Below are 15,129 nucleotides of genomic sequence, written 5' to 3' on the forward strand. Positions count from 1 at the left end.
TTAGGCACATTCCTAGACAAAACAATATGTCTGGTTAATGCTTATGCTCCCCCAGACATGGCTAGAGAAACAATTACTAAAGTCTCAGACCTCCTGCTAGCCCTTACCTTTGACTCAGTTATCTGGGCTGGAGACTTCAATCTAGCCCCCAATAACACAATTGACAGGACGCATCCAATCCGCCCATCGGACGCGGTAAAAGTTCAAAAACTTTTTGATGATCTCTTTAAAGACCACTCCCTGATTGACTCATGGAGGGAGCGCAATGGAGCCAAGAGAGGGTATACCTACTTTTCAGCCCCTCACAACTCATATTCTAGACTAGATTTGATTTTGGTCTCTTCCCGCTGTGCTTCCTCCTTGGGATACTCGAGGCACTTACTATGCCCCTGGTCGGATCACGATCCTGTGTTAACCTCACTTCTTTCTCTAATACCTAAGATTGCAAGATCCACTTGGCGTCTTAATGAATCCTTACTCTACAACTCAGAAATTGTGGATAAAATGGAGACATGTCTGACTAACTATTTCAGAGAAAATGACGTGGATCCAGTCTCACCTGGTATCAGATGGATGGCTCACAAAGCTGTCTTGAGAGGAGAGTTGATAAAATTAGCCTCTAAGCATAAGAAGGATAGGTCAATTCTGACTAGCAACCTAGAACATAAAATCACTTCATTAACAATTCTTAACCAGACTCGGCCCTCCCGCTTTCTCCTCAAACAAATCCAGGACTTGCAACTTCAACTCGATGTCATATTAAATGCAGAGGCGGAAAAGGCCCTTAGGTGGTCGGGTGCCGCTAGATATGAACAAATGAATAAGCCTCTCAGGTGGTTAGCAAAAAAATTGAGAGGCCAACAGAATATAAATAAAATTATTCGAATAAGAGATTCCAAGGGCAAAATCACCACAAGCCCTGAGAACATACATGCTGTCTTTTCTGAATTTTATAAAAACCTATATCAAGATACCGACCCAAATGCTAAAGCCCCTGAGAGGAAACGGTTTTTAGACCAAACCATTAAGAAAGTCCTTACGGTGGACACTGCTAAAAATATTAGCCAGGACATCTCCTATGAGGAATTACATTGGGCTATTAAAAAGGCCAAAAGATCTAAGGCCCCTGGCCCTGATGGCTTCACAGCACTGTACTACAAAAAATTTGAAAGTATTTTGTCCCCTCATATTTTAAAGTTTTTTAATACCATCCTTAAAGGAGATACTCCCCCACCCGAGTTTCTCTCCTCCTCGATTGTGGTCATCCCCAAGCCCCAAAGAGATCATTTACTCCCCAAAAATTACCGCCCCATCTCGCTTTTGGGGGTCGATTATAAAATTTTAACATCTATATTGGCTAAAAGACTAAATTCGGTCCTCCCAGCTTTAATTCACAAAGACCAAGTTGGTTTCATACCACTTAGGCAAGCCTCCGACAATATTCGAAAAATTGTTGACATCCAGCATCACTGTCTTAATACCTCCACGCCATTGGCCTTGCTGGCCTTAGACATGGAAAAGGCATTTGATCTGATAAAATGGCCTTATATGCTGGATGTCCTAAATAAATATGGCTTCGGTGGTAACTATATGAACGCCATCCGAGCCCTTTATTCAGTCCCTACAGCCACACTAAAATTACCATCAGTCAAACGAACCCCTTTCCCCATTCAGCGGGGGACGAGACAGGGCTGCCCACTATCACCAGGAATATTTGCCTTGGTAATGGAACCGCTGGCAGTAAAAATCCGCAACTCTTTAGAGGTTCTTGGAGTCCGAATTGGAAAGACCAACTATAAATTGTCACTTTTTGCGGATGACATTTTTGCTACTTTGACCTCTCCCCATACATCTGTCCCGAACCTATTAAGCATAATTCACGAATTCTCAGGATTTTCTGGGTTTAAACTAAACCTAGACAAGTCCGAGCTAATGCTCACACAAATGACCGCTGTCGAGGGGCAGAATCTAGCAACTTCCCTGGGATTGCAGTATCAGCCCAGGTACATTAAGTACTTAGGGATCAACTTGACTAAGAATCCCAAACAATTATACGACTGTAATTACCCAGCCATGTATACTAGACTATCAAGAGACCTAGACATATGGAATACCTACCCACTATCATTGTTAGGTCGGATATCTTCGGTCAAAATGACTCTTCTACCGAGATTACTTTATCTATTTCGAGTACTTCCAATCGATATCAAAAAGGGCCCAGTAAAGCATCTGCAGACATTGATCCAAAAGTTCATCTGGAGAAAGAGGAGGCCGAGGATTAAATATCTAACCCTAGCCAGAACTAAAGACTCAGGAGGCCTAAACGCTCCTATATTATGGAATTACTATTTGGCTGCCCAGTTGGCTCCGATGGCTGCTATAAATGCTAAGAGTACTGCACCACTGTGGGTGGAGCTAGAGTCACAGTTGCTATCACCCCTCTCACTACCGGGAATGATGTGGGCCAGGAACATTCCTCTTGGCGTAATTAGGAAATCCTCTCCGGTAACTGCTCATTATATGAAGATATGGTCAAACACAAAACTTGTTTACAAATTGCAATCCCCTACCACATGTATGACAGAAATATTTGGGAATCCAGACTTCACATTAGGGACGCAGACCCGCCTATTTCGTTGGTGGATATCGAGAGGCTTTACTACCCTTGCAAGATTTATGTCTGGCTTTAAGATAACTTCACCTAGGATGTTTAGAGATGAGCATAATGTACCTATGGTGGAGGAAGCAAGAATGCAAGCAATATTTAAATTTCTTCAATCACTAGACCCAAACCAGGAGACTCTCATATATGTTAACTTTGAGGTCAGATGTAAGTCGGCACCTCTGGATAGAGGCCTTATCTCTGATCTGTATTCCACATTGTCACAAGCTAACTCAGAGGTCAGATTGAAATCTATGGAGGACTGGGAAAGGGACTCTGGCACTACCTTAACCCAAGAAAGATGGGCGCACTGCTGCACTATTCTTACCAAAAACTCACTTTTCTACTCCTCCATTGAAACCTCTATCAAGTTATTGCACAGATCATATCACACCCCTGCAAAACTCCATATCTTCTGTTCCTCCCACTCTGAGCAGTGTTTCAGAAACTGTAATGCTGTAGGGGATTTATGGCATATATGGTGGGTCTGTCCGAAGGCCCAGGTCTTTTGGAAGACCATCTGGAATAAAATTAAACTGGTACTTAACCTAGAAAAGCCACTTCATCCCACAGTTCTCCTACTTGGAGATAGGCCGGAGGGTGTTTCTCGCCCACAGCATAGATTTATACAATTCGTAGCAGCTCAAGCAAAGAGGCATATAGGAGCCCAGTGGAAAAGCAGATCACTTAATGTGGAAACAGTTTTCCAAAGCCTCAATGCAACTATGCTCTCGGAGCACATTAGGGCCAAAATTCTAGATCACATGGAAGCATTTGAAAATATCTGGTCACCCTGGGTAAACTGGCAGGAAAATCTAGGCCTATCCTACGTATTACATTCGTTCTAACCCCCTAACCATTTCATAGATACACCTTTAAATATTTATGGGGGGGCGCTGGGGCCCCCGCGGGACACTTGGCAGCGGGTTTGACATTTCGCACCACACACCCATGTTCGTTGTATGTCTCCCTTCCCCATCTTTCCTACGGCTCTTCCCTATTTTCCCTTTCCCCTCTTTTCTTGCCGGATTGTGCCGTTGGCATGAAGTGGATAATGGTCCACCCATGGCACACTATGGTACCTAAATCCCTTCCTATCCCCTATCTCTTTTTAATCCTTTTCTCTCCCCTTCCCCCCCCCCCCCCCAACCATTTATTCAAAAAATGTAGGAATGCTTAGCTGGAATATATCTGATTTCTGAATTGTATCTATGTGTGTATGTCCGGTTATGCCCTTCTTATGCATGTACCTGACAAGCTACTGTTATGTAATACTCCATGCGTGGAGTTTATTGATGTTATATTCTTCTTTTTGTCATGTGCAATTTCTAAATAAACACCCTTGAAACGAAAGAAAAATGACTATAGTTGAAGAAGTAATGGCCCCTAAACTATGTTCTGGGATGAAAGTTACAGCTTCAGTGAAATCCGTTTGCAAATCGGAGTGATAGATTAGAATCTAGAGCCAACGGTAAGTTTTCTATGTTAAACCATTACACCATTGAAAAACTGGTTACGTTTGCAATCGAAAGAAAAATGACTATAGTTGAAGAAGTAATGGCCCCTAAACTATGTTCTGGGATGAAAGTTACAGCTTCAGTGAAATCCGTTTGCAAATCGGAGTGATAGATTAGAATCTAGAGCCAACGGTAAGTTTTCTATGTTAAACCATTACACCATTGAAAAACTGGTTATGTTTGCAATTGAAAGAAAAATGACTATAGTTGAAGAAGTAATGGCCCCTAAACTATGTTCTGGGATGAAAGTTACAGCTTCAGTGAAATCCGTTTGCAAATCGGAGTGATAGATTAGAATCTAGAGCCAACGGTAAGTTTTCTATGTTAAACCATTACACCATTGAAAAACTGGTTACGTTTGCAATTGAAAGAAAAATGACTATAGTTGAAGAAGTAATGGCCCCTAAACTATGTTCTGGGATGAAAGTTACAGCTTCAGTGAAATCCGTTTGCAAATCGGAGTGATAGATTAGAATCTAGAGCCAACGGTAAGTTTTCTATGTTAAACCATTACACCATTGAAAAACTGGTTACGTTTGCAATCGAAAGAAAAATGACTATAGTTGAAGAAGTAATGGCCCCTAAACTATGTTCTGGGATGAAAGTTACAGCTTCAGTGAAATCCGTTTGCAAATCGGAGTGATAGATTAGAATCTAGAGCCAACGGTAAGTTTTCTATGTTAAACCATTACACCATTGAAAAACTGGTTACGTTTGCAATCGAAAGAAAAATGACTATAGTTGAAGAAGTAATGGCCCCTAAACTATGTTCTGGGATGAAAGTTACAGCTTCAGTGAAATCCGTTTGCAAATCGGAGTGATAGATTAGAATCTAGAGCCAACGGTAAGTTTTCTATGTTAAACCATTACACCATTGAAAAACTGGTTATGTTTGCAATTGAAAGAAAAATGACTATAGTTGAAGAAGTAATGGCCCCTAAACTATGTTCTGGGATGAAAGTTACAGCTTCAGTGAAATCCGTTTGCAAATCGGAGTGATAGATTAGAATCTAGAGCCAACGGTAAGTTTTCTATGTTAAACCATTACACCATTGAAAAACTGGTTACGTTTGCAATTGAAAGAAAAATGACTATAGTTGAAGAAGTAATGGCCCCTAAACTATGTTCTGGGATGAAAGTTACAGCTTCAGTGAAATCCGTTTGCAAATCGGAGTGATAGATTAGAATCTAGAGCCAACGGTAAGTTTTCTATGTTAAACCATTACACCATTAAAAAACTGGTTACGTTTGCAATCGAAAGAAAAATGACTATAGTTGAAGAAGTAATGGCCCCTAAACTATGTTCTGGGATGAAAGTTACAGCTTCAGTGAAATCCGTTTGCAAATCGGAGTGATAGATTAGAATCTAGAGCCAACGGTAAGTTTTCTATGTTAAACCATTACACCATTGAAAAACTGGTTACGTTTGCAATCGAAAGAAAAATGACTATAGTTGAAGAAGTAATGGCCCCTAAACTATGTTCTGGGATGAAAGTTACAGCTTCAGTGAAATCCGTTTGCAAATCGGAGTGATAGATTAGAATCTAGAGCCAACGGTAAGTTTTCTATGTTAAACCATTACACCATTGAAAAACTGGTTACGTTTGCAACTGAAAGAAAAATGACTATAGTTGAAGAAGTAATCGCCCCTAAACTATGTTCTGGGATGAAAGTTACAGCTTCAGTGAAATCCGTTTGCAAATCGGAGTGATAGATTAGAATCTAGAGCCAACGGTAAGTTTTCTATGTTAAACCATTACACCATTGAAAAACTGGTTACGTTTGCAATCGAAAGAAAAATGACTATAGTTGAAGAAGTAATGGCCCCTAAACTATGTTCTGGGATGAAAGTTACAGCTTCAGTGAAATCCGTTTGCAAATCGGAGTGATAGATTAGAATCTAGAGCCAACGGTAAGTTTTCTATGTTAAACCATTACACCATTGAAAAACTGGTTACGTTTGCAATCGAAAGAGAAATGACTATAGTTGAAGAAGTAATGGCCCCTAAACTATGTTCTGGGATGAAAGTTACAGCTTCAGTGAAATCCGTTTGCAAATCGGAGTGATAGATTAGAATCTAGAGCCAACGGTAAGTTTTCTATGTTAAACCATTACACCATTGAAAAACTGGTTACGTTTGCAATCGAAAGAAAAATGACTATAGTTGAAGAAGTAATGGCCCCTAAACTATGTTCTGGGATGAAAGTTACAGCTTCAGTGAAATCCGTTTGCAAATCGGAGTGATAGATTAGAATCTAGAGCCAACGGTAAGTTTTCTATGTTAAACCATTACACCATTGAAAAACTGGTTACGTTTGCAATCGAAAGAAAAATGACTATAGTTGAAGAAGTAATGGCCCCTAAACTATGTTCTGGGATGAAAGTTACAGCTTCAGTGAAATCCGTTTGCAAATCGGAGTGATAGATTAGAATCTAGAGCCAACGGTAAGTTTTCTATGTTAAACCATTACACCATTGAAAAACTGGTTACGTTTGCAATCGAAAGAAAAATGACTATAGTTGAAGAAGTAATGGCCCCTAAACTATGTTCTGGGATGAAAGTTACAGCTTCAGTGAAATCCGTTTGCAAATCGGAGTGATAGATTAGAATCTAGAGCCAACGGTAAGTTTTCTATGTTAAACCATTACACCATTGAAAAACTGGTTATGTTTGCAATTGAAAGAAAAATGACTATAGTTGAAGAAGTAATGGCCCCTAAACTATGTTCTGGGATGAAAGTTACAGCTTCAGTGAAATCCGTTTGCAAATCGGAGTGATAGATTAGAATCTAGAGCCAATGGTAAGTTTTCTATGTTAAACCATTACACCATTGAAAAACTGGTTACGTTTGCAATTGAAAGAAAAATGACTATAGTTGAAGAAGTAATGGCCCCTAAACTATGTTCTGGGATGAAAGTTACAGCTTCAGTGAAATCCGTTTGCAAATCGGAGTGATAGATTAGAATCTAGAGCCAACGGTAAGTTTTCTATGTTAAACCATTACACCATTGAAAAACTGGTTATGTTTGCAATTGAAAGAAAAATGACTATAGTTGAAGAAGTAATGGCCCCTAAACTATGTTCTGGGATGAAAGTTACAGCTTCAGTGAAATCCGTTTGCAAATCGGAGTGATAGATTAGAATCTAGAGCCAACGGTAAGTTTTCTATGTTAAACCATTACACCATTGAAAAACTGGTTACGTTTGCAATCGAAAGAAAAATGACTATAGTTGAAGAAGTAATGGCCCCTAAACTATGTTCTGGGATGAAAGTTACAGCTTCAGTGAAATCCGTTTGCAAATCGGAGTGATAGATTAGAATCTAGAGCCAACGGTAAGTTTTCTATGTTAAACCATTACACCATTGAAAAACTGGTTACGTTTGCAATCGAAAGAAAAATGACTATAGTTGAAGAAGTAATGGCCCCTAAACTATGTTCTGGGATGAAAGTTACAGCTTCAGTGAAATCCGTTTGCAAATCGGAGTGATAGATTAGAATCTAGAGCCAACGGTAAGTTTTCTATGTTAAACCATTACACCATTGAAAAACTGGTTATGTTTGCAATTGAAAGAAAAATGACTATAGTTGAAGAAGTAATGGCCCCTAAACTATGTTCTGGGATGAAAGTTACAGCTTCAGTGAAATCCGTTTGCAAATCGGAGTGATAGATTAGAATCTAGAGCCAACGGTAAGTTTTCTATGTTAAACCATTACACCATTGAAAAACTGGTTACGTTTGCAATTGAAAGAAAAATGACTATAGTTGAAGAAGTAATGGCCCCTAAACTATGTTCTGGGATGAAAGTTACAGCTTCAGTGAAATCCGTTTGCAAATCGGAGTGATAGATTAGAATCTAGAGCCAACGGTAAGTTTTCTATGTTAAACCATTACACCATTAAAAAACTGGTTACGTTTGCAATCGAAAGAAAAATGACTATAGTTGAAGAAGTAATGGCCCCTAAACTATGTTCTGGGATGAAAGTTACAGCTTCAGTGAAATCCGTTTGCAAATCGGAGTGATAGATTAGAATCTAGAGCCAACGGTAAGTTTTCTATGTTAAACCAATACACCATTGAAAAACTGGTTACGTTTGCAATCGAAAGAAAAATGACTATAGTTGAAGAAGTAATGGCCCCTAAACTATGTTCTGGGATGAAAGTTACAGCTTCAGTGAAATCCGTTTGCAAATCGGAGTGATAGATTAGAATCTAGAGCCAACGGTAAGTTTTCTATGTTAAACCATTACACCATTGAAAAACTGGTTACGTTTGCAACTGAAAGAAAAATGACTATAGTTGAAGAAGTAATCGCCCCTAAACTATGTTCTGGGATGAAAGTTACAGCTTCAGTGAAATCCGTTTGCAAATCGGAGTGATAGATTAGAATCTAGAGCCAACGGTAAGTTTTCTATGTTAAACCATTACACCATTGAAAAACTGGTTACGTTTGCAATCGAAAGAAAAATGACTATAGTTGAAGAAGTAATGGCCCCTAAACTATGTTCTGGGATGAAAGTTACAGCTTCAGTGAAATCCGTTTGCAAATCGGAGTGATAGATTAGAATCTAGAGCCAACGGTAAGTTTTCTATGTTAAACCATTACACCATTGAAAAACTGGTTACGTTTGCAATCGAAAGAGAAATGACTATAGTTGAAGAAGTAATGGCCCCTAAACTATGTTCTGGGATGAAAGTTACAGCTTCAGTGAAATCCGTTTGCAAATCGGAGTGATAGATTAGAATCTAGAGCCAACGGTAAGTTTTCTATGTTAAACCATTACACCATTGAAAAACTGGTTACGTTTGCAATCGAAAGAAAAATGACTATAGTTGAAGAAGTAATGGCCGATAAACTATGTTCTGGGATGAAAGTTACAGCTTCAGTGAAATCCGTTTGCAAATCGGAGTGATAGATTAGAATCTAGAGCCAACGGTAAGTTTTCTATGTTAAACCATTACACCATTGAAAAACTGGTTACGTTTGCAATCGAAAGAAAAATGACTATAGTTGAAGAAGTAATGGCCCCTAAACTATGTTCTGGGATGAAAGTTACAGCTTCAGTGAAATCCGTTTGCAAATCGGAGTGATAGATTAGAATCTAGAGCCAACGGTAAGTTTTCTATGTTAAACCATTACACCATTGAAAAACTGGTTACGTTTGCAATCGAAAGAAAAATGACTATAGTTGAAGAAGTAATGGCCCCTAAACTATGTTCTGGGATGAAAGTTACAGCTTCAGTGAAATCCGTTTGCAAATCGGAGTGATAGATTAGAATCTAGAGCCAACGGTAAGTTTTCTATGTTAAACCATTACACCATTGAAAAACTGGTTATGTTTGCAATTGAAAGAAAAATGACTATAGTTGAAGAAGTAATGGCCCCTAAACTATGTTCTGGGATGAAAGTTACAGCTTCAGTGAAATCCGTTTGCAAATCGGAGTGATAGATTAGAATCTAGAGCCAACGGTAAGTTTTCTATGTTAAACCATTACACCATTGAAAAACTGGTTATGTTTGCAATCGAAAGAAAAATGACTATAGTTGAAGAAGTAATGGCCCCTAAACTATGTTCTGGGATGAAAGTTACAGCTTCAGTGAAATCCGTTTGCAAATCGGAGTGATAGATTAGAATCTAGAGCCAACGGTAAGTTTTCTATGTTAAACCATTACACCATTGAAAAACTGGTTACGTTTGCAATCGAAAGAAAAATGACTATAGTTGAAGAAGTAATGGCCGATAAACTATGTTCTGGGATGAAAGTTACAGCTTCAGTGAAATCCGTTTGCAAATCGGAGTGATAGATTAGAATCTAGAGCCAACGGTAAGTTTTCTATGTTAAACCATTACACCATTGAAAAACTGGTTACGTTTGCAATCGAAAGAAAAATGACTATAGTTGAAGAAGTAATGGCCCCTAAACTATGTTCTGGGATGAAAGTTACAGCTTCAGTGAAATCCGTTTGCAAATCAGAGTGATAGATTAGAATCTAGAGCCAACGGTAAGTTTTCTATGTTAAACCATTACACCATTGAAAAACTGGTTATGTTTGCAATTGAAAGAAAAATGACTATAGTTGAAGAAGTAATGGCCCCTAAACTATGTTCTGGGATGAAAGTTACAGCTTCAGTGAAATCCGTTTGCAAATCGGAGTGATAGATTAGAATCTAGAGCCAACGGTAAGTTTTCTATGTTAAACCATTACACCATTGAAAAACTGGTTACGTTTGCAATTGAAAGAAAAATGACTATAGTTGAAGAAGTAATGGCCCCTAAACTATGTTCTGGGATGAAAGTTACAGCTTCAGTGAAATCCGTTTGCAAATCGGAGTGATAGATTAGAATCTAGAGCCAACGGTAAGTTTTCTATGTTAAACCATTACACCATTGAAAAACTGGTTACGTTTGCAATCGAAAGAAAAATGACTATAGTTGAAGAAGTAATGGCCCCTAAACTATGTTCTGGGATGAAAGTTACAGCTTCAGTGAAATCCGTTTGCAAATCGGAGTGATAGATTAGAATCTAGAGCCAACGGTAAGTTTTCTATGTTAAACCATTACACCATTGAAAAACTGGTTACGTTTGCAATCGAAAGAAAAATGACTATAGTTGAAGAAGTAATGGCCCCTAAACTATGTTCTGGGATGAAAGTTACAGCTTCAGTGAAATCCGTTTGCAAATCGGAGTGATAGATTAGAATCTAGAGCCAACGGTAAGTTTTCTATGTTAAACCATTACACCATTGAAAAACTGGTTATGTTTGCAATTGAAAGAAAAATGACTATAGTTGAAGAAGTAATGGCCCCTAAACTATGTTCTGGGATGAAAGTTACAGCTTCAGTGAAATCCGTTTGCAAATCGGAGTGATAGATTAGAATCTAGAGCCAACGGTAAGTTTTCTATGTTAAACCATTACACCATTGAAAAACTGGTTACGTTTGCAATTGAAAGAAAAATGACTATAGTTGAAGAAGTAATGGCCCCTAAACTATGTTCTGGGATGAAAGTTACAGCTTCAGTGAAATCCGTTTGCAAATCGGAGTGATAGATTAGAATCTAGAGCCAACGGTAAGTTTTCTATGTTAAACCATTACACCATTAAAAAACTGGTTACGTTTGCAATCGAAAGAAAAATGACTATAGTTGAAGAAGTAATGGCCCCTAAACTATGTTCTGGGATGAAAGTTACAGCTTCAGTGAAATCCGTTTGCAAATCGGAGTGATAGATTAGAATCTAGAGCCAACGGTAAGTTTTCTATGTTAAACCATTACACCATTGAAAAACTGGTTACGTTTGCAATCGAAAGAAAAATGACTATAGTTGAAGAAGTAATGGCCCCTAAACTATGTTCTGGGATGAAAGTTACAGCTTCAGTGAAATCCGTTTGCAAATCGGAGTGATAGATTAGAATCTAGAGCCAACGGTAAGTTTTCTATGTTAAACCATTACACCATTGAAAAACTGGTTACGTTTGCAACTGAAAGAAAAATGACTATAGTTGAAGAAGTAATCGCCCCTAAACTATGTTCTGGGATGAAAGTTACAGCTTCAGTGAAATCCGTTTGCAAATCGGAGTGATAGATTAGAATCTAGAGCCAACGGTAAGTTTTCTATGTTAAACCATTACACCATTGAAAAACTGGTTACGTTTGCAATCGAAAGAAAAATGACTATAGTTGAAGAAGTAATGGCCCCTAAACTATGTTCTGGGATGAAAGTTACAGCTTCAGTGAAATCCGTTTGCAAATCGGAGTGATAGATTAGAATCTAGAGCCAACGGTAAGTTTCTATGTTAAACCATTACACCATTGAAAAACTGGTTACGTTTGCAATCGAAAGAGAAATGACTATAGTTGAAGAAGTAATGGCCCCTAAACTATGTTCTGGGATGAAAGTTACAGCTTCAGTGAAATCCGTTTGCAAATCGGAGTGATAGATTAGAATCTAGAGCCAACGGTAAGTTTTCTATGTTAAACCATTACACCATTGAAAAACTGGTTACGTTTGCAATCGAAAGAAAAATGACTATAGTTGAAGAAGTAATGGCCCCTAAACTATGTTCTGGGATGAAAGTTACAGCTTCAGTGAAATCCGTTTGCAAATCGGAGTGATAGATTAGAATCTAGAGCCAACGGTAAGTTTTCTATGTTAAACCATTACACCATTGAAAAACTGGTTACGTTTGCAATCGAAAGAAAAATGACTATAGTTGAAGAAGTAATGGCCCCTAAACTATGTTCTGGGATGAAAGTTACAGCTTCAGTGAAATCCGTTTGCAAATCGGAGTGATAGATTAGAATCTAGAGCCAACGGTAAGTTTTCTATGTTAAACCATTACACCATTGAAAAACTGGTTACGTTTGCAATCGAAAGAAAAATGACTATAGTTGAAGAAGTAATGGCCCCTAAACTATGTTCTGGGATGAAAGTTACAGCTTCAGTGAAATCCGTTTGCAAATCGGAGTGATAGATTAGAATCTAGAGCCAACGGTAAGTTTTCTATGTTAAACCATTACACCATTGAAAAACTGGTTATGTTTGCAATTGAAAGAAAAATGACTATAGTTGAAGAAGTAATGGCCCCTAAACTATGTTCTGGGATGAAAGTTACAGCTTCAGTGAAATCCGTTTGCAAATCGGAGTGATAGATTAGAATCTAGAGCCAATGGTAAGTTTTCTATGTTAAACCATTACACCATTGAAAAACTGGTTACGTTTGCAATTGAAAGAAAAATGACTATAGTTGAAGAAGTAATGGCCCCTAAACTATGTTCTGGGATGAAAGTTACAGCTTCAGTGAAATCCGTTTGCAAATCGGAGTGATAGATTAGAATCTAGAGCCAACGGTAAGTTTTCTATGTTAAACCATTACACCATTGAAAAACTGGTTATGTTTGCAATTGAAAGAAAAATGACTATAGTTGAAGAAGTAATGGCCCCTAAACTATGTTCTGGGATGAAAGTTACAGCTTCAGTGAAATCCGTTTGCAAATCGGAGTGATAGATTAGAATCTAGAGCCAACGGTAAGTTTTCTATGTTAAACCATTACACCATTGAAAAACTGGTTACGTTTGCAATCGAAAGAAAAATGACTATAGTTGAAGAAGTAATGGCCCCTAAACTATGTTCTGGGATGAAAGTTACAGCTTCAGTGAAATCCGTTTGCAATTCGGAGTGATAGATTAGAATCTAGAGCCAACGGTAAGTTTTCTATGTTAAACCATTACACCATTGAAAAACTGGTTACGTTTGCAATCGAAAGAAAAATGACTATAGTTGAAGAAGTAATGGCCCCTAAACTATGTTCTGGGATGAAAGTTACAGCTTCAGTGAAATCCGTTTGCAAATCGGAGTGATAGATTAGAATCTAGAGCCAACGGTAAGTTTTCTATGTTAAACCATTACACCATTGAAAAACTGGTTATGTTTGCAATTGAAAGAAAAATGACTATAGTTGAAGAAGTAATGGCCCCTAAACTATGTTCTGGGATGAAAGTTACAGCTTCAGTGAAATCCGTTTGCAAATCGGAGTGATAGATTAGAATCTAGAGCCAACGGTAAGTTTTCTATGTTAAACCATTACACCATTGAAAAACTGGTTACGTTTGCAATCGAAAGAAAAATGACTATAGTTGAAGAAGTAATGGCCCCTAAACTATGTTCTGGGATGAAAGTTACAGCTTCAGTGAAATCCGTTTGCAAATCGGAGTGATAGATTAGAATCTAGAGCCAACGGTAAGTTTTCTATGTTAAACCAATACACCATTGAAAAACTGGTTACGTTTGCAATCGAAAGAAAAATGACTATAGTTGAAGAAGTAATGGCCCCTAAACTATGTTCTGGGATGAAAGTTACAGCTTCAGTGAAATCCGTTTGCAAATCGGAGTGATAGATTAGAATCTAGAGCCAACGGTAAGTTTTCTATGTTAAACCATTACACCATTGAAAAACTGGTTACGTTTGCAACTGAAAGAAAAATGACTATAGTTGAAGAAGTAATCGCCCCTAAACTATGTTCTGGGATGAAAGTTACAGCTTCAGTGAAATCCGTTTGCAAATCGGAGTGATAGATTAGAATCTAGAGCCAACGGTAAGTTTTCTATGTTAAACCATTACACCATTGAAAAACTGGTTACGTTTGCAATCGAAAGAAAAATGACTATAGTTGAAGAAGTAATGGCCCCTAAACTATGTTCTGGGATGAAAGTTACAGCTTCAGTGAAATCCGTTTGCAAATCGGAGTGATAGATTAGAATCTAGAGCCAACGGTAAGTTTTCTATGTTAAACCATTACACCATTGAAAAACTGGTTACGTTTGCAATCGAAAGAGAAATGACTATAGTTGAAGAAGTAATGGCCCCTAAACTATGTTCTGGGATGAAAGTTACAGCTTCAGTGAAATCCGTTTGCAAATCGGAGTGATAGATTAGAATCTAGAGCCAACGGTAAGTTTTCTATGTTAAACCATTACACCATTGAAAAACTGGTTACGTTTGCAATCGAAAGAAAAATGACTATAGTTGAAGAAGTAATGGCCCCTAAACTATGTTCTGGGATGAAAGTTACAGCTTCAGTGAAATCCGTTTGCAAATCGGAGTGATAGATTAGAATCTAGAGCCAACGGTAAGTTTTCTATGTTAAACCATTACACCATTGAAAAACTGGTTACGTTTGCAATCGAAAGAAAAATGACTATAGTTGAAGAAGTAATGGCCCCTAAACTATGTTCTGGGATGAAAGTTACAGCTTCAGTGAAATCCGTTTGCAAATCGGAGTGATAGATTAGAATCTAGAGCCAACGGTAAGTTTTCTATGTTAAACCATTACACCATTGAAAAACTGGTTACGTTTGCAATCGAAAGAAAAATGACTATAGTTGAAGAAGTAATGGCCCCTAAACTATGTTCTGGGATGAAAGTTACAGCTTCAGTGAAATCCGT

Source organism: Hyperolius riggenbachi, chromosome 6 (genome assembly GCF_040937935.1).
Source record: "Hyperolius riggenbachi isolate aHypRig1 chromosome 6, aHypRig1.pri, whole genome shotgun sequence".
NCBI lineage: Eukaryota > Metazoa > Chordata > Amphibia > Anura > Hyperoliidae > Hyperolius > Hyperolius riggenbachi.